Raw genomic sequence first — 23,743 nt, 5'->3', positions numbered from 1 at the left:
CGGTGGACCACCAATACACTGCCTTCGAGGCAGATGGCTGCCTCTACCACTTCCTCAGGGTTCCCTTCGGCATCACCAATGGGGTCTCGGTCTTCTAACGGGAAATGGACCAAATGGTTGACCAGTACGGGCTGCGGGCCATGCTCCCGTATTTAGATAATGTCACCATCTGCGGCCATGACCAGCAGGACCATGACGAAAGCTTCCGGCACTTCCTCCACACCTCTAAACTCCTGAACCTCACCTACAATAAGGAAAAATGCATTTTCCGCACAACCCGTCTGGCCATCCTTGGCTACGTTGTGGAAAACGGAGTCCTATGGCACGACCCCGACCACATGCGGCCCCTCCTGGAACTCCCCCTCCCCCACTGCCCCAAGGTCCTGAAGAGATGCCTGGGGTTCTTCTCGTACTATGCCCAGTGGGTCCCCAATTATGCAGACAAGGCCCGTCCACTTATTAAATCCACCATTTTTCCCCTGGCGGCTGAGGCACGCCTGGCCTTCAACCGCATCAAGGCAGATATTGCCAAAGCCGCGATGCACGCTGTGGACGAGTCCATTCCGTTCCAGGTGGAGAGCATCGGACGTTGCTCTGGTCGCTACCCTCAACCAGGCGGGCATGCCCGTGGCTTTCTTCTCCCGTACTCGCCATGTCTCCGAAATTCGACACTCCTCCGTCGAAAAGGAAGCACATGCTATTGTAGAAGCTGTGCGACATTGGAGGCATTACCTGGCCAGCAGGCGATTCACTCTCCTCACTCACCAACGGTCAGTTACCTTCATGTTTAATAATACACAGCGGGGCAAAATCAAGAATGACAAGATTCTGAGGTGGAGGATCGAGCTCTCCACCTACAACTACGATATCTTGTATTGACCTGGGAAGCTCAATGAGCCCCCAGATGCCCTATCCTGCGGTACATGTGCCAGCGCACAAGTAGACCGGCTTCGGGCCCTCCACAATGACCTCTGTCACACGGGGGTCACCTGTTTTTTTCACTTATTCAAGGCTCACAACCTGCCTTTCTCCATCGAGGAGGTCAGGACCGTGACCAGGGACTGCCAGGTCTGCGCGGAGTGCAAACCCCACTTCTATCGGCCAGACAGGTAAAGGCCTCTCGCCCCTTTGAGCACCTCAGCATCGACTTCAAAGGGTCCCTCCCCTCCACTGACCGTAACGTGTACTTCCTCAACATTGTTGACGAATACTTAAGATTCCCCTTTGCCATCCCATGCCCTGACATGACCTCTGCCACCGTCATCAAGGCCCTGCACAGCCTTTTCACCTTGTTCGGGTTCCCCACCTACATCCATAGCGATCGGGGTTCCTCATTCATCAGCGACGAGTTGCGTCAGTTCCTGCTCAGCAAGGACATCGCCTCCAGCAGGACGACAAGCTACAATCCCCGGGGCAACGGACAGGTGGAGAGGGAGAACGCGACAGTCTGGAAGGCCGTCCTCCTGGCCCTACGGTCTTGATGTATCCTAGTCTCCCGCTGGCAGGAGGTCCTCTCCGATGCGCTCCACTCCATCCGGTCGCTCCTGTGCACTGCCACCAACGAGACTCCTCACAAACGTATGTTTGCCTTCCCCAGGAAGTCCACCTCCAGAGTCTCGCTCCCGTCCTGGCTGATAGTCCCAGGGCCCGTCCTCTTCCGGAAGCATGCGAGGAGTCATAAATCAGATCCCCTCGCCAACAAGGTCCTGCTCCTCAATGCCAATCCACAATATGCCTATGTGGCACATCATGACGGGCGACAGGACACAGTCTCCCTCCGCGATTTGGCACCTGCAGGTTCCCCAGCGACCATCACCACCACCCCTAACCCTACACTGTTTCCCTCCACCACTACCCAGCTACTTCAAGAGCTGGCACCCGCAGGCCCACTGGCGACCATCACCACCACCCCAGCCCATACACCGCCCCAACTGACTCAACAACTGGATGAAGAAGAGGACAACACGCTCCCGGACGCGCAGGTCTCGACACCGGTGCCCACACCACAGCCGGGACTGAGGCAATCACGGTAGAAGGTCAAGGCCCCCGACAGACTTGATCTTTAAGTCCACTTCATCCCCGCTGGACTCTTTTTTTAACAGGGGGTGAATGTGGTAAACCACTGTAGTATATAATCTGTGTATTGTGGTAAACGGCTACTGTATTACATGTAATGTGGTAAACCACTGCCCGATGGCTCCGCCTCCCCTCGGGTCCAGTATAAAGGTGGCTAGTCTCCGCCTCTGACCCAGTTCGGGATCAGAGGCCAGGAGGCTTTCTGTTTAGTTTATTAAAGCCTCAGTTACGTTCACTACTCGTTGTGTGTTCATTGATGGCACATCATGGTAGACTTTAGTCCAGATGAATCCCTGGTTGGAGAAAGCTACAAAAAATAACCCCTTGAAATGGATGACAAATGGATGCTGGGGTTTCTGTGCTTAGTTTGCTTGGCAGGTGATGATCAGAGACATCTAAAATCAAAGAGGCTTCAACGGATTGAGAGATGGTTGCCAACTGTAGGTTTAGGGCCCTTTCCTCTTTTGGGATGAGGATTCTTAACTCGGGGCCCAGACCCACTTTCCCTCGTACTATCTTCACCTGAGAGGACAAAAAGAGGACATTTGGAGCTGTATGTCTAGCAGGTCAGGGGCTCTAAAGCAGGTGAGATGTGTGGACGCCACACTTAGACAGAAAGGGGTTATGAGGATGTGTGCCAAGGGGCTTCTGAGGAACAATCTGGGAGGTCGGATATTGGGAAGGTGCAAGGTGTGAGTCAGTGGATTGGTGGGGCGGGGGTGGTAGATTCCAGGGGTGGCAGGTGGGACTGATGCCAAGAAGAGAGGTGGTAACTTACTCTTACAGCTCGTAAGAGGTCAATCATTTTCTTCCTACATTGGACACATGTCCTCCTTGTTATGCTGTTGTCACTGCTTCCCAGGCAGGATTTGTCACGTTGCTGTGGGGTCTCCTATCCTTCAGGGATACGGCCTGCCTCTCCTCCACGGTCTCCAGAAGCCTAGCCAGATTTGAATTCAGAAATTGAAGGTCTTCACGCTGCTATCCTCCTGGCTTGACTGGAAATGATGCTGAGGGACTGTTTAACTGCTGCTCCCCTTTGTTAGCAGTGACAGCTGAGCCCCGAGTCAGGCGAATCAGACACCTGGGGACTTTGGCTTGGCGTGATTCACGTGGGGGATAATGTTGTGCACTAAGTGTGGGTGAATTGCGATCTGGATCGCACCCATCCATCCGGCGGGAATGATTCCTGCCTGAAATGATACTGGGCACGATTCTCCAGCCTCGTTTCACTCTCGCTTGAGCGAAACGAGGCCGGTGAAATTTGCGTGAGAGGCCGAAAACGAAAACCGCGCCAGGCACCAACCAGTTTGCTATGCAACCAGTCCACTTCCCGAGACAAAATCGGGATCGCTTCTCGGCCTTTTGGCTACGATGAGCGTGAGGCCAGGTGTAATGCCTGGATCTAGTCTGTCTCTCCTATGGGAACCATGAATTGGATTCAATTTGAATTGTTTTTTGGAGCAGGCAAGGAGCTGGATTAGGGGTTTGCCCCTGTCCACACTCGAAGCTCTTGTTTTGAAACTTTGATAAATATTTTTTTTAAATCGGGATCTCGCCACTTAAGCTCTGTTTCCATACAATTAACAGGACCCAATCCATATCCAATGGCCTCCCGTCATTCATCGACCTCCTCAGCAAGCTGCCTCCGATTAGTACTCCTTTTGAAAAACGTGAACCTGGGGGCAACTGGGAAGCATCCGCGCATGGTACCGCCATGCCAACCCTTGGATTGTGTCTACACATTCCGGGGGCAACCCTCGTCCCTGCCCTTCTGCCCCACCAATAACCCCCATCAACTGCCTATGCCTCTGGCCGTGTGGCTGAAGGCTATTGCTAATAGGGAATTGGCAATTGTGGTTAAGTGAGCACTTCACACAACCCAAGTGGATTCTCGTGGGTGGACGAGCCATGTAGCATGTGGGAGGTATGCCGAGCATCCCAATCAAACCGTGATGCATGAACATGGTGCTTGAACACTGTGGAAGGCAACACCACACATGCAGCAGCCAACATCTGAACAACCGGGGATGGGACACAGCTCCACGGCCGGAGGGTGAGATGCCTGGAGAGATGGGCCAAGTGTTCAGAAGTCGGCCTGCATAGTGGAAGATAAGTAACTGAGACAAGATACTGGTTGTGCACAAGGGTGTCTATTTTGTTTAATAATTCCCCACTCTCCCAATGTTGCCACCCACCCCACCCCACCCTCACCCCCTACCTACCCCCACTCTACCCCCTCCTCTGGTGCCCTCAGTGATCCTTAATGTAATTCCTAGCTCTACCGCTACATCTAGGTGTGTCCCCAGGATGCACATCTGAGGTGGTAGCAGCCAGCCGCTTACCTTGTCTCGTGGCCTTCGATGCCCCTGGCGGGCGTCCTCTGGGGCCGAAGGGCCCAGGCACACTTGTCGGCGGCAGATGCACAGCCGTGCCGCCCTGTTCCGTGTGCTGGCTGTGAGACACGGCCTCATCAGACGGGTGGAAATCGGGGGAGCTGGTGGCCATCGTCGCCACTCCATGGGACAGGTTTGGGTTGACACCCAGCGCCCGCTCCTCCTGGTCGGTGGCCTTGGGGCCCTGGGGTTCACCTTGGCGCAGAGGGGCAGTGGGTTCATTACCCGGCTGCTCCTACATCATCTGGCTATGCCAGCTCTCCCCATGGTCAGCACCATCGTGTCAACGCCCTCGGCGATGCTCCTCAGTGACTGAGACATGCTCTGCGGTGCCTTGGCAATGCCCACCTGCGACTGGGACAAACTTTGCAGCGTCTCTGCCATTCTGATCTGAACCTCATCAAGGTCAGCTGGGAACTGGGTAACATCCCCCAGCCAAGACCCTCAGTCATGACCGTCACCACTGCATAACGCCTTGGACATCTTCACTAATGGTGCCGACGTCGTGCACCAGTTCTCCACTGCAGTCATCACCTTAGCAGTGTTGGCCTTGATGCCACGCAATGCCGCCGACATCTCCTGCGCTCTGTAGTCTCTCAGACTCCTCTAATCGGCAATGGATCTGCTGGAGTGTCACTGACATATCCCTCTGAATGTCCTGACCACTCCCCATTATCGAGCTGGGTCCTGAGATCTAGCAGACCTCCAACTGCTGTCTTGCCTGGGGGTTTTTGCCTCCACCTGATGTGCGCCCCAGAAGCCTGACCACAAACATTTCCCACCAAGATGCCTGTATATGCGCTGGTGGAGGGTGGAGATGGCAGCTGTGACGCCTCGATCGTGTCTTCCTTGGAGCTCCCCTCCAAGGTAGTCTTGTGGGAGGCTGGAGAGGGTGCTACCCAGGATGGGCCGTCGCCGTCAGCTGTAGGACCTGCGGGAGAATGGACATGTGGTCAGTGGGAGGGATGGGTCAGTCTGTAAGGCAATTACAACTCACGTCTGACAGGTCCTCTGGGTGGAGCCCGATGGTTCCTCATCACTGCGGCGACCGCCAGCCTCCCCGCGGTTGACTGCCCTGTTCTTGGCCACCCCACTCGTCTCCAGGCTCTGTTCCTCAAAGGAGGTGAGGAGTTTTAAGTCCAGCACCCCACCGCCAGTCTGGGCCCTTTCCCGGCGATTGTGGGAGAGCTTTTCTTGAGGAGACGGAGAGAGGGCATCGTTAGCCACAGGCGTGGTTCACAGTGGTGGAAGAGGGTTGTGAAGGAAGGGTGGGGGTTAAAGGGAGAGGAGGATGGTGGGAGGGTTGGGTGTCGCATGGAGAGCTGGCAGGGTGGATGCACGCATGGTGGCGGAAAGGTCTCGGAAGGCGGGGGGAGGGTGTGTGGGGGCAATCGTGTCTACTCATTCATGCTTCCCGGTTTAAGTCATTGACCTTTTTCAGGCACTGGAGGCCTGTACCCCTGATCACACTTCCGGTACTCACAACCGCCGCCACCTCGTCCCAGGCAGCACTGTCTGCCCTCGGGGGAACGGAACATCCCTCCTGGCCTCCATTGTGTCTAGAAGCCTCCCCAGATCTGCATCCCCGAATCCTGGGGGCGGTCACCTGGGCGCCATTGTTCGAGCTGGCTGGGGTTGGCTGAGCAAGTACTGCTCCATCTTATTAGCGGAAGGCTTGCAAGCGCAGTACCAGCAAATCGGTTGGCGAGCCTTCATTTGTGGCGAGAAGCCCGTGGGGCTTCTTTAAGTGGACCAATTAATGTTGAATAGCGTTGCCAACCTCACTGGGCCGTGCGCCGGGAATCTCACAGGAGTTCCCGGTAGTTACCACACTTAGAAATCTTTCCGAAGAATTCCGCCCACTGTCATTTTTAGGGAGAATAGCGCCCTATATTTTTCCTTCGACCGTCTCCATTCAAAGCACGTTTAGGAGAGATTTAACTCAATTGCTATTACCTTTCACTAGTCAATTGCAGGGGTTCAGGAGATTGTACAGAAGAAGTCAGTATAAAAACTTTTATTTCTCCTGACACTGTTTGCAATGTCAGGCCTGTGGACTGTGAGCTGAAAACTTCAAATTCAATCTGATGTAAATAGCAGGATCCAACTGTTTGAGGAAAAGTCCTGGTCAATGGCTGCCAAAGGATAGGTTGCCAGGCATGAAGCTGTTGGATCACAAACACCTTGAACCCCATGCTCTGGAAAAATCTACTGTGAATTGACTCCAAACACTTTAATAATCCTAAATCCCTGAATTTTAGATTGTATCTCATCAAGTAAATAGATTAAGAGTAAAAACAATCTCAGGTTGTAGGATGAGTCAGATAAACAAATCAGACCTTCAGGCAAGTCATTGTTTTTCAAAATTCTAATTCTATTTCATAGTAGCAACAGTAGCACAGAAGGGGCTAAACAAACTATTTTGCTAATGGGAGGGGATGATAATTATGCTCACAAAGGCATCTCTGTGCTGGGCTGAACGCTAGGAGCCAGCAGGTCTGGGATTTACTGGCTTAACCTTGTCTCCTGAAGTGAACATGCAATTGTCTACTAGAAAGAAATCACCAGAGTGACAAATTAGAAGATTCAACTTCTTGTTGTAGAATATGAATTCACCTTGGTCTTCTCAAATTATAAAATATACTGTAATTATAACTTGCATTTGGCACCTGTGTCGTTAAAACTGTACTTGTCCATTTGAGATTTGTACTAATTTTTGAACTGCTTCAGCAATTTGTGTTAGATTCTGAGTTTCAGAGAACGCACTCCCAAAAGGGGCAACATGCCAAGTGTATCATGTGTCATTCATGGCCTTTGTCATCCAATAAAGAACCCTATTTTACTTCTCACTGGATGTGAAATTTAAAAGGAGAAAAAAATAGCTTGCAGCACCATTAAGGCAGTTCCACAACACACGCCGATTGTTAGTGTGTCACAGTGTGATGAAACAGCAAAATGCTCCACATTTGCCTAATTTGTGTTGTAGATTCCAAGAAGCAAATAACACTGAAATTGTGAATCTGAAAGTACAAATGATTTTCCTAACAGGGTTGTTCAAAAGGTTCATTCACTTGGCTTCTTGGTTGTGGACTTGTTCATATTTGATGACCTCGCTGCTGGTCTATGCAAATAAAAATGTTGACCAATATGGAAAAAATCTAGGCCAGCATCGCTGGAGGTTTCTATGTATGTTAACCAGCAGTGTTAACCACTTTATGAGTAGAGATTTAGAATAATTTCAATCCCCCAAAATTAGCAGATTTGTTTCAGGTGGGATATTAAAAGTTGAATATTCACTTGCCTGCTTCTGGTTTGAATGTCAGTGGAACTGAGAGGTTAATTGGGTGGAGGAAGATTGGAGGTCAAAGGCATAATTAGGGTCCAAGTAGTGGGGTGACAGGCTAGACAACACCACAACTAACCCCACCTACAGTAGGGCATCCCTGACCCTTCCAATTTCTCCCCGGATCTTCTGGTCACCCCCAAAACCCTACTGATCTCCCCACCACTCCAAACCCTGATATTTTCTCTGTTCCTCAATTGTCACTCTAGCCTCCGATCGTGCCTTACTCCAGGCATAAGGTTGCCAACTGTGATTAAAAGTACCCTCTAGTCTTTCTGAATCATTCCAAATTTTCATCGCAAAGTTTTATTTTTTATTAATTTCACATAATGTGAATGTTGAAGCAAATAACCATGCATTAAATGAACTGAAACATTGTAAAGTTCCAGACGAGCAACCACACAGAAGCGATGAATGTTAGAAAACTCAATACTTATTTTACCTGCTAGAATACAACTCCTACTCCCCGAAGGGTCTCCCATGTGGGTCGGGATATTTATGTCCCAGTGAAATCTTGCTTAACGGTGTAGCTCCGCCCCCTCATCTGGGGAGATCACATCAGTTAAGTTAAGTTTATTATTTTCACAAGTAGGCTCCATTAACACTGCAATGAAGTTACTGTGAAAAGCTCCTGGTCATTACAGTCCGGCGCCTGTTCGGGTACACAGAGGGAGAATTCATAATGCCCAATTCACCGAACAGCGCGTCTTTCGGGACTTGTGGGAGGAAACCGGAGCGTCTGGAGAAAACCCACGCAGCCACAGGGAGAACATGCAGACTCTGCACAGACAGTGACCCAAGTGGGAATTGAACCTGGGACGCTGGTGCTGTGAAACAACAGTGCTAAGCACTGTGCTACCGTGCCACCCATTCAGGCGAGACCAATGGGACTCTGATGTTGCAGACCCCGTGGCTCTGTCGGGTTATAACAAAAATAAAAAAGTATTCCTGGAGGTTTCATCACATAACCTCTCCAAACTCTCCAGCCATTGGTTAGCCAACACAGCCATCCTTGTGACACACTGATATCCCACACCAATTGGAAAGCAAGAAGACTCATTACTCAATTGGGTAATGCTTGGATGTCAGCCAAACTGCCATTATTTCCCATTTTTGCCATTTCTATAGCTGATAAACAGGAAGGTTCCAAGAAAATGACAAAAATACAATATTTTTTAACGTCCCAATGATTTCTCTCCATAATTGCACACAGCAGTGTCCTGGAGATTGATCTTCAATTCCTGGAGACTCCATTTCTGGACCCTATCCAGACCCTACATTTCCTCCAGTCTCCAATCATTAGTGTTTCGATCCCAATCGTTTCTCTGACCCCTGATTTTCCCCCACCCCCCCAATGTCCCAGCCTTTCTAATTCCTCTCTCCCTTCTCTCCACACCCTGGTGCCGACTGTTACCCACCCAACTTGAGTGATCCCAGACCAGGTTAGGGATGGCAGAGATACTCGCCCTCAATGTGTTTGAGGAAGCTGCAGCATTGCTTGCCGGCAAAGACAGTGATTACTCCTGTGACAATGCAGAGCTTGGCCTCTACCAACAATCGAGTACGCATCTCAGTTCCATCACTTCACCGTATCCTGCAATTCACAGTGAGTGTAATATACTCTGAAATAGCTTCAGCTCATCCACCAAAATTGTCCTTTTGTGTTTTTTAGCAAAACACAGCCAGCTAATGAGCTGGGCAGCACTATGAGCTCCGGGGAGCACATCTGAGAATGAGAGGGCTCAGGGATAACCATCACAGCGCTGACCCACACCCTTCACCAGAGCAGAGTAACAGCGCAGACAACTGTCAGCTCACTGGCGGAGAGACGGAACATCGGGCAGAGCTTCAAGAGTTTCTTAGCAGACCAGCATGCATGATGGAGGAGTCCATCCACGTTCTGTTTCCTGGCCTGACTCCCGACATGCATGGACCTTGAGGTCAGCATGTGAATGCTGGTGACCACCAGGCTAATCTTGGTCCAGCAGGTGCTGCCAGATTTGAGTTCAGCTCTGCACTGCATGGCCACACATTCTGGTGGGCACCATGCTGTTCAGAATTCCCTCTGGCTGCTCCTGCGCCAACTGCAGCAGCACAAGCCGAGGGTGTTTACGCCCCTGAGCAGGAGACCTTGATGATTCTGGGCCCCGCCAGGGCTTGGACCACCAGAGGTCATCCACCAAGATCATCACAGGCATCAGGACATTAGTCAGCAGGCTGCCTCCACTCCTGTTGTGGATGTTGGGTCTGCACCAAGGCGTAGTGGCAGAGTTAGGAAAGTTATAAAGTTTTGATGTCACCTTAAGGTCACGGGTGCTCTATCACAGCAAACCAAAACATGCAGCAAACCCTCTGCGATGCATATTGCAGACAGCCACCCAAGCAGTCCAGACATCAAAATCACACCTTCAGAAGTCCCATATGAGTGAGTGAGTGGAACTGTGAGCAGCTTGTACCTTTCCTCAGCTGGGGTTTGAGGATGACGCACCAAAGTCATTAGCTAGTGTTTAAGTGGGTAGCCTTTATTCCAAAACAACTATCCCTGCAAGCTTTTTGGCTCCTCAATGATCTCTGACACCTGGGCGTGACTGAGGAAGTAGGAGTCATGGCAACTCCCAGGGAATCGTTCACACATGTGCAGACGTATTCGCAGTGGTCACACACCAACTGCATGTTGATGGAATGGAGACCCTTGTGGTTGATCGAAATTAAGGGCCACTGCCGCGGGCGGTACGGTGGCACAGTGGTATGCACCGTTGCCTCCGGGTACGATTCCAGCCTTGGGTAACTGTATGGAGTTTATTTATAAACATCTTGAATTTCAAACACCGAATGGAACAGGAAAAGAGAGCAATACAGTCATGAATTCAACTTCCTCTCAAATATACAACAAAGTTATACAAAAAGAACAGTAAATTATTTGAAGAAAGAGACAAATGGTTGCTATCTACAAAAATAATTCTCAGTTGAACCACTCATGACATATTTAATCTTCTCCAGACACAAAAAGGACATCAAGGCTTCTAACCAGGATGGAGCACTGGGTGGTTTGGGGGATTTCCAGGTTAACAAAATCTACCTGAGAGCTATTAATGAAGCAAATGCGATAACGTCGACTTCAATCTTAGTGAAAATGATTAGTTTTGGTGCAATTCCAAATATGGCTGTTGAAGGACAGGGTTGTAGGTCAGTGTCCAGAATATTGGAAAGTGTCAAAAAAGGGGGGGGGGGTGAGCGAGCATCTGCTGCATTTATTGTCTGTATTGTGGGAAAACCCGCTAACTCTGGCTTTGGTAAAGTGAATTCTGTGCAAAACTTTAAATTGAAGTAAGCTTAACTGAGCACAGGAGGACATGGAGTTGACCCTAGATAGGGCCTCCCTCCCACCTGTTGTTCGTGAGGCAGAGCCCAAGCTCAGCCTGCCAGTGCCCTTGCACCTTTTGCAGAGGGGAAGGCTCAGAGGATGTCATGAGCTGATACAGCCTCGAGATAGAACCACCACTGGTTTGGGGCACAGACAGTATTTGTTGAGGTTGAGGGAAGGTTGGAAAGCGTGAGTGGATGAAGCCACGGACTTGAAAATGGCGATAGAGACCAGATTTAGGTAAATAAATTTGCCCTTGAGCTTGCTGAAACTGGCAAAGTTTCCATCTACAAACAGCGAAATGCATCAATCCATTCTCCCTCCACAAAGCGAACGCCGATCCAAGCACGGAGGGCAAAACAAGTGCTTCTTGCAAATAAGACCTAGTAGGGAATGAGCGGAAAGCTTAAAATGTTAATGAGATTGTTTTCATATCATTAAAATGGATATTCAGATGGGGTTTCATGTGAATTTCGAAGGGGAGTGGAGCACGGACCAAGGCAGGAAAAGAGGGTGAGCAGCAGGAATGTACCTCCATAAGGAAACAGTTCGGGCTTAGGTCGTTTGGCCGCCCAACAATAATACAATAAATTAGGAAGAGCTAGACAACCAACTTGTCTCCTCCTCTGAAGTGCCGCTCTCAGGCTCTCGGCAATCTGCCCGCCTAGATGAATGAGGATATTAGCTCACTAACCATGGCAAAAAACTATTTTGGTCGGCAGATGGGGAGACATTGGAATAGAAACAAGAATTTGGGTAGAATGCTAATTTTTATGCAATGCATTCTACCAGCTAAAGAGAGAATTAGTCAAGCTTTATGAAGGGGCTGGTTCAGCTGACTTTTAAAGCAGGCCAGCAGCACGGTTCAATTCCCATACCAGCCTCCCCGAACAGGCGCCGGAATGTGGCGACTAGGGACTTTTCACAGTAACTTCATTTGAAGCCTATTTGTGACAATGAGCGATTTTCATTTCATTTTTTTTTCCAAGTCAGTTTGGTCTTCAGAAATTATGTCAGGGAGACATGGCTCCAAACAGTGCATCAACTGCATTTAGGCGAAAGATAGGCATATAAGAGCCGCACTCTTTCCAGTCCCTGTATTTTTTGAGAATAAGTGAAATGGAGGCTTGAGTTAATGTAGGGGGTAGGTTTAACTTTGGGTCCAAGACAAAGTTCAAGTCTCCTCTGAAGATAAGATGATGAGTGTCCAGGTTGGGAAGGGAGGTTAGGAGCGAAGTGATAAACTTTGCGTCATGACAGTGGGTCATAGACATTTACCAAGGCTACAGGAATTTGATGAAGCGTGCTACTAACTATTGTGTACAGACCATCAGAGTCTGAGATGGTTGGATCGGCTTGGGTTGTTTTCGCTGGAGCAGAGAAGACTGAGGGGCGACCTGATCGAGATGTACAATAGTATGAGGGGTATGTACAGGGTGCATAGGCAACTGCTGTTCCCCTTAGTTGAAGGGTCAGTTACAAAGGGACACAAGTTCAAGGTAAGGGTAGGAGGTTTAGGGGGCATTTGAGTAAAAACATTTTTACCCAGAGAGTGGTGGAATGCACTGCCTGGAAGGGTGGTAGAAGAAGGTTGCCTCACATGCTTTTAAAAGTACCTGGCTGAGTACTTGGCACGTCGTAACATTCAAGGCTATGGGCTAAGTGCTGGCAAATGGGATTAGGTAGGCAGGTCAGAGGTCTTTCATGCATCGGTGCAGACTCGATGGGCCAAAGGGCCTCCTTCTGTTCTGTATTATTCTGTGATTGCATGAGTCCTGCAGCGCTGGGGGGGAAGGAGACCCCTACATTCCCCAACCCCAGTAGCAGTACTGATCCGGGTTGGTGACACAGGAGGTTGCATGTGTCCAGCAGCACGATCAAGTCCACAAAACTAGCTTGGCATGGAGATTGAGAAAATAAATCAGTCTGCCTCAGCAGATTGGTGAACAATGCATCAGGAGCAGTGTGCACTATGGCAGCTAGGCTCTGTCGCACTCACCTCAAAGTCTCTGGTGAAATAAGGACTGCCTTATGCACACCACTCTTTATCTATCGAGTTTTGCCGTGATGCAAGATCGGAAGGTTTAATGGGATTCTGCCAGCCAACTATTTTAATGCGCATTTATGAGATGCATAAACGCAAATATCGTTCACACCACAAACTAGCAGGAGGACTAACCTGTCATTGGGAGAATTGTAACATTTTTTTATACTTGTGGATTTCCAACTTTTTGGTTCCCGCCAAGAGTAGGTGTTGATTTTCCTCCCCCGCCCACCGCCAAACCTGCTACAACAGGATGGGAGAATTCCAGCCAAATTTGAAACTGGAAGACTAAAGTGCCAAATAGAAAGAAGAGATTCCGTTCCTTGAGCTTCACTGGAACACTGTACGATGTCGAGGGTATGGAGTTCGGCATGCAAGCAAGATGGGGAATTAAAATGATAAGTGACTGGAAGCTCAGGGTCACACTTTCAAACTAAATGGAATTGTTCTGCAAAAGCAGTGACCTGCTTCATGTTTAGTCTCCCCAATGTAGAGCAGACTGATTTGTGAGCAGCTAATGCACTATACTAATTTGAAAGATGTGCATATAAATTGCTATTGTACCTGGAAGGAGTGTTTAGGGCCTTGGATAATGGGGGGAGAAGAGATAAAAAGGTAGGTGTTGCATCTCCTTTGCTTGCATTGAAAGGTGCCATGGGGTGTTGAGTTGATTGATGAGTGGACCAGGGTGGTGTGGAGGGAACAATCCTTTTGGAATGTTGATTCTCGCTGGGCAGGGATTGGTTGAACACGTGCAATCATCCAGTTTTCAGCTAATTTACTATCCATCAGCGAGGAGCCTGGTGTACCACGTGGCAGGATTTATCCGCCCTGCCATTACCTCCTGGTGTTGAAAGTTGTGACGATATATTTTAACGGCACTCGGACATATATTCAATCATTGCAACCCAGGTATTCTGCAGCACATTAAATATGCGGTGCCAAGAAGATCAAAACCACCAGTTTCAGCGAAGCCTCACTGGGGATTCCCCTCTCGGCCCTCCACCAAATAGAGGATATGTTCTTCCATTGAGAAAAGACTAGAAGGTCCTCCCACTTAACCATGCCGGCCTGGGATGAGATCAAAGGAGAGGCCAGCGCGTGCAGGAAACAAAAAGGGACCACCCTGCAGTGTTGAAAAAGGATGTATGATCGGTTCCGCTCCACCAGGAAGTGAAACTGCTACTCAATCCAAAGTCACACTGTCATAAAGGCATCAGTTTCTAACCATTAGTGTCTACAGAAATGTCATATACTACCAGTATATGGGAAATCAGCACTGAATGTCTGTTAGTTTTTTTAAAATATCAATTTAGAGTACCCAATTCTTTTTTTTCCAATTAAAGGACAATTTGGCGTGGCCAATTCTGCTACCCTGCACATCTTTGTGGGTTGTGGGGGTGAGACCCATGCAGACACGGAGAGAATGTGCAAACTCCACATGACAGTGACCCAGTCCTTGGTACCGTGAGGCAGCAGTGTTAACCACTGCATCACTCTGCCGCCCTGTCTGCCAGTTCTTTTAAGCTCTCCATCTCAAGTAAGATCCTGAACAAAAACCATCTGAATTCTTTACAGGGAGGGCTCAGCAAACACAAAAAACATGCATGCTGTTGAACTGCCCTTTCATCCATAGTGCTCACAATCAATCTTTCTGTCGTTATACAGGACCAGATCTTATATAACAAAAGGGAGAATGGGGGGAGGGTGGGGTTACCCCAGAGTTGAGGACACTCTCCGTGAATGAGGAACATGCAACAGAGCTGGCTGGAGAGGATCAATCCAGTGCGGAAGATGAGATTGCACTCCCCAACAAGCCAGTGAGGGTGCACCCAGTATACATTAACAAGATGCCAACAATGACTGTGAGTGATATTTAATATAAGAGCCTGCCTAGTTAATCACTCATTCTCTCTTCTCTCTATTCAAGGTACCAGTTAGAAAAGGCAAAGGATGTCCTGCTCCAGATAACTCAGGTCTGTTATGTTCTGTGTTGTGGCCGTAGTACAGATGGATACAGAACATCTAGTTCTTTGACTAGTAGGATACTTTATTAACAGAATTAACACGTGGAAAGACATCTAACAAACAATGAAAGAAACGGTAACAAAATAAATGAATTAAGTGAATTCTCCTGCAGCTACTTGTAGTGTGACTAGCCTCTTGTACGACTTACTACCAACTGCCTAATTTTTCAAGTCACATGCTGGAGCCCTATCGCCACATGATGGTCCGAGGTCGTACCGATAACAATATACATCAAAAGATAACTCTATACATTGATGTGCACATGCATATTAGCACATCTCCCTTCCTTTGGAAGTGTTAACATTTACAAATGAAACTGCTTTTCAAAAGAGGATATGCATGATAACTTTAAACATGTACTGTACACAGTTCACTACAAGTTCAGCCTGTCAGGTTACGATGTAATCTGGTTGATCTCCTGAGCAATGGCTGAGGAGGCGATCGTGTTCCACCTTCATTTATTGTTGGTGTTCCTGCTTATTTTGTATTTATTTCTGCGGATGTTTCTCTGATCGCTGGCTCTGATATGTGGTCTGTATCCTCTTCAAGTGTTTGGGGATTATATACCAACTCTTCTGTTGGATTCAAAACAAAGGGACGTTGAACTTTCAACAGCGCTTTTTGGCTCTTTGGTTTCTCCGCAAGACTGAGCCATCCTGTGATGAGGAGAAACAACTGCGGACCTGTCTGTTACAGTACCATTGCAAACTTTGACTATCCGTTTCCATTGGCATCCTCCAGTCTAACTGTGTCACCTGGATGCATTGGCTGGAGCTTCCTTGCGTATATATCGTAAAATCTTTTCTGCCTCCATTTTTGAAGAAGCAGTTGCCGTCCCAGTCCTCGATCCACAGGATGAGTTGCAATGGAAGGCAGGGTCGTTCATAGCTGTCTATTCATTAGCAGCTGTGCACCGACAGCCATTGATAAGTGGTGCCGAACAATGTCTCTAAAGTGCCAGATACATGTCTTCCTAGCTGTCAATGGCTTTTTTTAAAAAGCAGCTGTTTTACAATGTGCACGCCCTTTTCTGCCTTCCCGTTTGACTGGGGATATAAGGGATTGAAGTCAGAATGATGGGCAAACTCAGTCCACTCATAGTTTTTGAAACAGGGAGCATTGTCAGTCATAACAGTGTTTGCTATAACCTAAGGGGTTGAGTGAATATCAGGTAAGCTCTTTCTTTCTTTCTCTTGCTTTATCCGCAAGTTATCTAGAGGGGATGGCAGGGAAGGCAGTGCAATGTTCCTCCTGCAGAATGTTTGAGATGAGGGACACTGTCAGTGTCCCTGTTGATTTCACCTGTGGGAAGCGCACCCATCTCCAGCTCCTCAAAAACCACATTAGGGAACTGGAGCTGGATCTGGATGAACTTCGGATCATTCGGGAGGCAGAGGTGGTCACAGATAGAAGCTTCAGGGATGTAGTTACTCCGAAGAATGAAGATAGATGGGTGACGATGAGAGGGGCTGGGAGGAAGCAGTCAGTACAGGAATCCCCTGTGGTCATTCCCCTTAGTAACAAGTATACCGCTTTGGATACTGGTGGGGGAGGGAGGGGGGGGGACGACTTACCAGAGGTAAGCCATGGGGTACAGGTCTCTGGCTTAGAGTCTGTCCCTGTTGCTCAGAAGGGAAGGGGGGAGAGGAGTAGAGCATTAGTCATTGGGGACTCTATAGTTCGGGGGACAGATAGGAGATTCTGTGGGAACGAGAGAGGCTCGCAGTTGGTGTGTTGCCTCCAAGGTGCCAGGGTCCGTGATGTCTCGGATCGTGTTTTCGGGATCCTTAAGGGGGAGAGGGAGCAGCCCCAAGTCGTGGTCTACATAGGCACCAACGACATAGGTAGGAAAAGGGATGGGGATGTAAGGCAGCTTTTCAGGGAGCTAGGGTGGAAACTTAGATCTAGAACAAACAGAGTTATTATCTCTGGGTTGTTACCCGTGCTACGAGCGAGACGAGGAATAGGGAGAGAGAACAGTTGAACACGTGGCTACAGACATGGTGCAGGAGGGAGGAATTCAGATACCTGGATAATTGGGGCTCATTCTGGGGTAGGTAGGACCTCTACAAACGGGATGGTCTGCACCTGAACCAGAGGAGTACCAATATCCTGGGGGGGAAATTTGCTAATGCTCTTCGGGAGGGTTTAAACGAATTCAGCAGGGGGATGGGAATCTGAATTGTAGCTCCAGTGTACAGGAGGTTGAGAGTAGTGAGGTCATGAGTAAGGTTTCAAGGTCACAGGAGTGTACCGGCAGGCAGGAAGGTGGTTTGAAGTGTGTCTACTTCAACGACAGGAGCATCCGGAATAAGGTGTGTAAACTTGCAGCATGGGGTTGGTACCTGGGACTCCGATGTTGTGGCCATTTCAGGGACATGGATAGAGCAGGGACAGGAATGGTTGTTGCAGGTTCCGGGGTTTAGATGTTTCAGTAAGCTCAGGGAAGGTGGTAAAAGAGGGGGAGGTGTGGCATTGTTAGTCGAGGACAGTATTATGGTGGCAGAAAGGACGTTTGATGAGGACTCGTCTACTGAGGTAGTATGGGCTGAAGTTAGAAACAGGAAAGGAGGTCACCCTGTTGGGAGTTATCTATAGGCCTCTGAAAAGTTCTAGAGATGTAGAGGAAAGGATTGCAAAGATGATTCTGGATCAGAGCGAAAGTAACAGGGTAGTTGTTATGGGGGACTTTAACTTTCCAAATATTGACTGGAAATGCTATAGTTCGAGTACTTTAGATGGGTCAGTTTTTGTCCAATGTGTGCAGGAGGGTTTCCTGACACAGTATGTAGGTAGGCCAACAAGAGGCGAGGCCACATTGGATTTGGTACTGGGTAATGAACCAGGCCAGGTGTTAGATTTGGAGGTAGGTGAGCACTTTGGTGATAGTGACCACAATTCGGTTCCGTTTACTTTAGCGATGGAAAGGGATAGGTATATACCGCAGGGCAAGAGCTATAGCTGGGGGAAAGGCAATAATGATGCGATTAGGCAAGACTTAAGATTCATAGGATGGGGAAGGAAACTGCAGGGGATGGGCACAATTTAAATGTGGAGCTTGTTCAAGGAACAGCTACTGTGTGTCCTTGGTAAGTATGTACCTGTCAGGCAGGGAGGAAGTGGTCGAGCAAGGGACCGTGGTTTACTAAAGTAGTTGAATCACTTGTCAAGAGGAAGGAGGCTTATGTAAAGATGAGATGTGAAGATTCAGTTAGGGTGCTTGAGAGTTACAAGTTAGCCAGGAAGGACCTAAAGAGAGAGCTAAGAAGAGCCAGGAGGGGACATGAGAAGTCCTTGGCAGGTAGGATCAAGGAAAACCCTAAAGCTTTCTATAGGTATGTCAGGAATAAAAGAATAACTAGGGTAAGAGTAGGGCCAGTCAAGTACAGTAGTGGGAAGTTGTGCGTGGAGTCCGAGGAGATAGGAGAGGCGCTAAATGAATATTTTTCGTCAGTATTCACACAGGAAAAAGATAATGTTGTCAAGGAGAATAATGAGATACAGGCTACTAGACTAGACAGGATTGAGGTTCTTCAGGAGGAGGTGTTAGCAATTCTGGAAAGTGTGAAAATAGATAAGTCCCCTGGGCCGGATGGGATTTATCCTAGGATTCTCTGGGAAGCTAGGGAGGAGATTGCTGAGCCTTTGGCTTTGATCTTTATGTCGTCATTGTCTACAGGAATAGTGCCAGAAGACTGGAGGATGGTAAATGTTGTCCCCTTGTTCAAGAAGGGGAGTAGAGACAACCCCGGTAACTATAGACTAGTGAGCCTTACTTCTGTTGTGGGCAAAGTCTTGGAAAGGATTATAAGAGATAGGATTTATCATCATCTAGAAAGGAATAATTTGATTAGGGATAGTCAACACGGTTTTTTGAAGGGTAGGTCATGCCTCACAAACCTTATTGAGTTCTTTGAGAAGTGACCAAACAGGTGGACGAGGGTAAAGCAGTTGATGTGGTGTACATGGATTTCAGTAAAGCGTTTGATAAGGTTACCCACGGTAGGCTATTGCAGAAAATACGGAGGCATGAGATTGAGGATGATTTAGCGCTTTGGATCAGAAATTGGCTAACTGTAAGAAGACAGAGGGTGGTGGTTGATGGGAAATGTTCAGCCTGGAGTTCAGTTATTAGTGGTGTACCACAAGGATCTGTTTTTGGGCCACTGCTGTTTGTCATTTTTATAAATGACCTGGAGGAGGGCGTAGAAGGACGGGCGAGTAAATTTGCGGATGACACTAAAGTCGGTGGAGTTGTGGACAGTGCGGAAGGATGTTGCAGGTTACAGAGGGACATAGATAAGCTGCAGAGCTGGGCTGAGAAGTGGCAAATGGAGTTTAATGCAGAAAAGTGTGAGGTGATTCATTTTGCAAGGAGTAACAGGATTACAGAGTACTGGGCTAATGATAAGATTCTTGCTATTGTGGATGAGCAGAGATATCTCGGTGTCCATGTACATAGATCCCTGAAAGTTGCCACCCAGGTTGATAGGGTGTTAAGAAGGTGTACGGTGTGTTAGCTTTTATTGGTAGAGGGATTGAGTTTCGGAGCCATGAGGTCATGTTGCAGCTGTACAAAACTCTGGTGTGGCCGCAGTTGGAGTATTGCGTGCAGTTCTGGTCGCCGGATTATAGGAAGGATGTGGAAGCATTGGAAAGGGTGCAGAGGAGATTTACCAGGATGTTGCCTGGTATGGAGGGAAGATCTTATGAGGAAAGGCTGAGGGACTTGAGGCTGTTTTCGTTAGAGAAGAAGGTTAAGAGGTGACTTAATAGGCATACAGGATGATCAGAGGATTAGATAGGGTGGACAATGGGAGCCTTTTTCCTCGGATGGTGATGACTAGCACAAAGGGACATAGCTTTAAATTGAGGGGAGACAGATATGGGACAGATGTCAGAGGTAGGTTCTTTACTCAGAGAGTAGTAGGGGCGTGGAATGTCCTGCCTGCAACAGTAGTGGACTCGCCAACATTAAGGGCATTTAAATAGTCATTGGATAAACATATGGATGCTAATGGAATAGTGTAGATGGGCTTTAGAGTGGTTTCACAGGTCGGCGCAACATCGAGGGCCGAAGGGCCTGTACTGCGCTGTAATGTTCTATTATGTCATGCCAGGCAAAAATCCCTTTAGCATGTTGAATAACACACCGAGCAGTCGAGTCCGCTAACTGTGCTACCTCCAGGTAATTGGAGAAGTAATCGATGATCAAAAGGTAGCCTTTTCCATTGAAGTGGAAAAGATCCATGCCCACCTTCTGCCAAGGAGCTGTGATGATTTCACCCATGTGCATTGGCTCTTTGCTCTGCTTGCACTGGAACTTTTTACAAGTGTCACAGTTGTCTTTGAAGGGAAGAGGTTGTCACTGACTGCTATGCCAATACTCACTGGGCCTAAAACCCAGGTCATCCAGGACAGAAACTTGGTTGGCTTTTGAGGAAGTTTTAAGGGCAGCACGGTAGCATAGTGGTTAGCACAGTTGCTTCACAGCTCCAGGAACCCGTTCAATTCCCAGCTGGGTCACTGCCTGTGCGGAGTCTGCATGTTCTCCCTTTGTTTGCGTGGGTTTCCTCCAGGTGCTCCGGTTGCCTCCCACAGTCCAAAGATGTGCAAATTAGGTGGATTGGCTATGCTAAATTACCCTTAAGTGTCCAAAAAATGTTAAATGGGGGTTACTGGGATAGGGTAGATACATGGGCTTCAGTAGGGTGCTCTTTGTAAGGGCCGGTGCAGACTTTATGGGCCAATTGGCCTCCTTCTGCACTGCAAATTCTATGATTCGATGAATGCAAGATCCTGAGTGTTGGTAACTAATTAAACCATGGCCTTAGTGAGGCACTCTCTGAGAGAATAATGCAAACACACCTCAGAGCTTTGGGTGCATGTAGAGGGCCACTGCATCTGCATCTTGATATGTGAAGGGCATTTAGGGGGCAATAGCAAGGTGATGCCTCTGAATTATTCATCAACGAGAGCTGGCAAATGAAGAGATACTGCTCTCTGGATAAGAATTTCCCTCTTGAGACGGTCAAATTCAAACCATTGATAAATGTTTTCTTTGATCGCGCAGCCTTGATTCACTGGTGTCATACTGATATGAGTGCATCCATAGGTGCATTGGTGTTTCAATCACATGAAAGTTACAATGCCCACTGATTTGTTGACATGACTGAAAGGAAAACACAAAGTGCAATTGCTTAAGGAGGTGTGCTAATGGAGTGCCCTTGACTTGTTCTCAGATATTGGTGCAGTGGCATTGTCGTTGGGCTAGTAATCCAGTGACCCCAGGGTAATGCTCTGCGGACCTGGGTTCGAATCCCACCATGGCAAACAGTGACATTTTAATTCATTAAATATCTGAAATTAAAAGTCTAATAACAATTGTCATAAAAACCCATCTGGTTCACTAATGTTCTTTCGGAAAGGAAATCCGTCATCCTTACCTGGTCTGGCCTATATGTGACCCTTAAATGCACTCAGGGATGGCACAGCCAGCAATACTCACATCCCATGAGCGAATAAAAAAACTGTACAAGTCATCTCCAGGCCACCCCTTGCTGGATGTTAACATCCTGGAGGATGACAGATGGCTGAGCACCCCTCAGATGTGACTTCATATTCACAAAGGGTCTTAATTAGACTCAATAGACCCATGTGCTATACGGGAGGGCGTGAAATACTAACGGTGCTCGCCCGCTGCGCACTGCTTGCCTCGGCCCTGCCACCGATCTGCAGTATGTGACCTGTGGCTCCGTGATCAACTGCTCAACAACCAGCATAACGTCCACTTGAACTCCCACAATGTGAAGTGTGGGTCGGGAAGTGGTCAGAAGTCTGTGACTGGGGTGGATGCATCTGACGACAGTAAAAGATACTGGACAGTGAGAGGAAAACCAGGCCAGGTTTATCAACGAGGAATACTGATCAAATATGGCCAGTCAATATGGCTGATACATGTCAACACTGGAAGAAACCCACAGTCATCACTTTATGTCACCATGCTCTGGAAACCAGGAAGTAAGTGTATTTGGTGAGAACGGAGAAGGAGATGACTTCAATGTCTGGATAGTGCAATGCAGCGGAACAAGTCGGGAGCAAGATGATGATGTATGCTTCAAGCATGCAGGCACCCAGATCTTTCTAAACAATAATTGGAGAACAGTATGGTCATCTGATCTGAGGTCAGCTTGAGGTTCATGGCACTTTCAGCCCAAGTGCCAACAACTACTGGACTGTAATGAAAGGTATCTTTATCAAGCCCAGTGCTGAACCATCGAAACATGAGGAGCTATAGTATTTTAATAAGACCATGTGCGGGAAAATAAGGAGGCCAGTAAGAAACATTGTGGCATTGTGTTGTGATGAATGTAGGAAATTGTTATATAATACAATATATATATATATATATATATCTGTTGCAGTAGTATTTATATAAATCTTGGTTTAACATACAGGCAGGTGGTGAGTCTGCAAAAGATACATTAAGATGGACTTTTGTTTATAGAAAGTAGATTCCAGAGGGTTCAGTTAATTAAGAGGTTGTGTTTAGCCTTAGTAAGATAGTCATAAGACACATAGTGGGATAGAGATGATGCAATTAATGGGAGGAACCAGATCTGTAGCAAGCAGTTTAGATTTTAGTCTGCAAAAGACAGAAAGACCTGCAGCTTGTGTCTGAAAGTGTCTCTGTCCTTTGCTGAAAGCAACTCTCTACATAGTAAACACAGAGATACTTGCTGTCCTCTAAGTTTATTTACAAGTAGCTTTTGACCTGCAATGGGCTTTGCTTAATTGGAGAAGGAGAAGGTATAAGTTGAAGTTAAAGTGTTTCCTTTTATTGTTAAAAAGTGTTTAACTGTTAAATGCAAGCTATTTTTGGTGATATTAATGTAGTTGGTCATGTGTTAAGTATGAAGTTTGTTTTAATATATTTTTTTGAATCCCTGTTTGTTAGTGGTATTATTCCTGGGGGTGAAGTATCCCTTCCTCACAGTTTACAAATTACAAAATTATTAGGGTTTCTTGTCCAATTTCCTAACATACATTGAGGTCTGGTCCAATATCCTAACAGTGTGTTTGACAAGTTACTTCATCTTGTCTTAAGTCATAGTTTGTAAAGTAAAAATAAGATTGTACTTTTTTCTATACTTGTTTAAATTTCTAAAGATATGAGAATGTATTTAAAACAAAGGTTTGTGTAAATGCAAGGGTGCAGATGTTCAATTGAATTTCTTTTGCTTTAATTTGCAGGCATACAAAATCTTAAACTTGGACAAATCAAGTATTAGAAATAAAGTTTTAAAGTTTAAAAAAAATGCCCCTCAGTCAGAGTACTATTAGTTTGACTCCAGTAGCCGAGACAATAACTATCAATACCAAATTCTTGCACTTATGTCATTACTGTAAGCACGGTGCTTTGAATGCCTTGATGACGACACTGAGGCTTTAGGATCCATTTTGCGTCTGTGGAGCACCCCTTCATTGTTTTT

The 23,743-nt window shown here is 47.5% G+C and overlaps 1 protein-coding gene and 1 pseudogene across 1 annotated transcript in view; one reads left to right on the top strand and one right to left on the bottom strand.

The window, feature by feature from the left end:
* The window catches only part of slc25a13 (solute carrier family 25 member 13), a 470,724-nt gene that overhangs the window by 33,657 nt on the left and 413,324 nt on the right, over window positions 1-23,743 (bottom strand). The gene's annotated exons all lie outside the window — the stretch shown is intronic.
* Window positions 21,975-22,548, top strand: LOC140425651 (stromal cell-derived factor 2 pseudogene; annotated as a pseudogene).

This window comes from Scyliorhinus torazame, chromosome 6 (genome assembly GCF_047496885.1).
Source record: "Scyliorhinus torazame isolate Kashiwa2021f chromosome 6, sScyTor2.1, whole genome shotgun sequence".
Lineage (NCBI taxonomy): Eukaryota > Metazoa > Chordata > Chondrichthyes > Carcharhiniformes > Scyliorhinidae > Scyliorhinus > Scyliorhinus torazame.
The sequence above is the reverse complement of the archived record's forward strand: the minus strand, read 5'-3'. Positions and strand labels throughout refer to the sequence as shown.